Source organism: Coturnix japonica, unplaced genomic scaffold (genome assembly GCF_054131305.1).
Source record: "Coturnix japonica strain WE unplaced genomic scaffold, WE-NBRP24 Scf050, whole genome shotgun sequence".
NCBI lineage: Eukaryota > Metazoa > Chordata > Aves > Galliformes > Phasianidae > Coturnix > Coturnix japonica.
The window spans coordinates 80,001-82,500 of NW_028188953.1; the positions used below are offsets into that span (position 1 = coordinate 80,001).

Here is a 2,500-nt window from a genome sequence, read left to right on the forward strand (position 1 = left end):
TTATTTGTTTGTTTGTCTTTGTTTTTGTTTTTTTTTTTTTTTTGTTTGGTCGGTCGGTCACTCGCTCGGTTATTTGTTTGGACCCGATTGGCCCGTTTGGTTTTTTTCTTTTCTTTCCTTTTTCCGCCGGGGTGCTCCTGACGGCTCGGCCCAATGGCGGCTCGACTCGGCGACCGGAGCCCGCCAAAACGCCTCGCCACCCCCCAGCCCCACCGCCACCACCGCCACCACCTCCTCCTCCCGCCGAAAATCCCACGTACCGTTCCACCTCATCTGCCGGCTGGGAGAGAGGCTAGGCGCGAACCCCGCGGGGGACGCGGCCGCCTCCCGCCGGCCCACCTCTCGCCGCTGCCGTCTTCCCGCCGCTCTTTCGCCATCCCTCGCCACGCGGCCTGCCCGCAGTCCGGATATCCGGCCCGAACGGACCTTGGTGGGCGGGGCCCGCGCACGCGCCCACGCTCTTCCTGCAGAGCCGGGGAGGCGGGGGGGGGCGGGGCGGCTTTTCCAAAATCTAAAAAAGGGGAAAGCAAAGAAGAACCCACGAGAAAAACAAACAAACAAACAAACAAACAAACAAACGGAAAATAATAAAACCGAGAGGGCGCGTGGGGGCACGGACAAACAATCGAACGGACCAAAGTACGAACGAACGGACGAACAAACAAACACGCAGACAAAAGGGCAAAACCGCGGTGGCGGTGGCGGGACGGCCAGCTTCAAGCAAGGCCGAACCGAGAAGCCCGGGTGCGCCCCGACCCGGCGAACAGCGGCCGGCTCATACGTGCACCCTGGTCGTTCCGCGGCTGCGGCCGAGTGGCGGCTCCGTGGCGCCTCCGGTGCTCCGGCACGGTCTACCCGGCTCCGAGCGGGCCGTGGTGCTCGGCGGCGGCTGCTAGCGGTCGCTGCCTATGCGGCTCGACTAGGTCGGCACGGTCTACCCGGCTCCGAGCGGGCCGTGGTGCTCGGCGGCGGCTGCTAGAGGTCGCTGCCTATGCGGCTCGACTAGGTCGGCACGGTCTACCCGGCTCCGAGCGGGCCGTGGTGCTCGGCGGCGGCTGCTAGAGGTCGCTGCCTATGCGGCTCGACTAGGTCGGCACGGTCTACCCGGCTCCGAGCGGGCCGTGGTGCTCGGCGGCGGCTGCTAGAGGTCGCTGCCTATGCGGCTCGACTAGGTCGGCACGGTCTACCCTGCTCCGTGCGTGCGCGAGGGCTCGGCGGCGGTCGCTAGGTGTCGCTGCACGTCTGCCAGCCCGTCCGTCAGCGACCTCTAGCGTCCGCGGCGGAGCAGGGTAGACCGTGCCGACGTGAGCCGGCCGCCGCTCAGCGACCCCTGGCCGCCGCCGCATGAGCTTCGGTCCGCTCGGAGCCGGGTAGACCGTGCCGACCAACTCGAGCCGGACGTGCAGCGACCGCTGGCCAGCGCGGAGGCTCGTGTGCGCCGGCACGGTCCAGCCTCTCCCGGCGGGCTCCGTTCGGTTCGGACGTTCCTCGGTGGTGTCCGGGGGGTCTCAGCCGCGGCGGAAGAGTGCGCCGGCACTGCACAGCCCCTCCCTGCGGGCTCCGCTCGGCACGGACTTTCCTCGTCGGCGTCCGGCGATCTGAGCCGCGGCGGCTCGAGTGCGCCGGCACGGTCCAACCGCTCCCGGCGGGTTCCGCTCGGCTCGGACGCTCCTGGGCGGAGTCGGGCGATCTGAGCCGCGGCGGCTCGAGTGCGCCGGCACGGTCCAACCGCTCTCGGCGGGCTCGGCTCGGCTCGGACGTTCCGCGGCGGCGTCCGGGGGGTCTCAGCCGCGGAGGCTCGGGTGCGCCGGCACGGTCCAGCCTCTCCCGGCGGGCTCCGCTCGGCTCGGACGTTCCTCGGCGGCGTCCGGCGATCTGAGCCGCGGCGGCTCGAGTGCGCCGGCACGGTCCAACCGCTCCCGGCGGGTTCCGCTCGGCTCGGACGCTCCTCGGCGGAGTCGGGCGATCTGAGCCGCGGCGGCACGGTCCAGCCTCTCCAGGCGGACTCAGCTCGGCTCGGACGTTCCGCGGAAGTGGCCAAGTGCCGCTCTTGTGGCTGCTCCGCTGCGCCGGCACTGTGTACCCGGCTCCGAGCGTCTCCGGGGGGGGGGGGGTGGAGGGGGGGGAGGAGGGGGGGGGGGGGGAAGAGGGGGGCGGGGGAGGGCGGAAGAGGGGGGCGGGGGGGGGCGGAAGAGGGGGGGGGGGGGGCACGGCGTCGGCGGCTAGGCGTCGCTGCCCATGCGGCTCGGCTAGGTCGGCACGGTCTACCCGGCTCCGAGCGGGCCGTGGTGCTCGGCGGCGGCGGCTAGGCGTCGCTGCCCATGCGGCTCGGCTAGGTCGGCACGGTCTACCCGGCTCCGAGCGGGCCGTGGTGCTCGGCGTCGGCGGCTAGGCGTCGCTGCCCATGCGGCTCGACTAGGTCGGCACGGTCTACCCGGCTCCGAGCGGGCCGTGGTGCTCGGCGGCGGCGGCTAGGGGTCGCTGCCTGTGCGGCTCGGCT

The 2,500-nt window shown here is 71.2% G+C and overlaps 1 long non-coding RNA gene across 1 annotated transcript in view; it reads right to left on the minus strand.

Moving 5' to 3' along the window:
• LOC146752078 (uncharacterized) overlaps nt 1-423 on the minus strand; it is an 805-nt gene extending 382 nt beyond the window's left edge. Inside the window, exon 1 of the long non-coding RNA XR_014940856.1 lies at nt 261-423. This is a non-coding gene — a long non-coding RNA (uncharacterized LOC146752078). The remainder of the gene's footprint in view (nt 1-260) is intronic.
• Between the last annotated feature and the right edge of the window lie 2,077 nt (nt 424-2,500).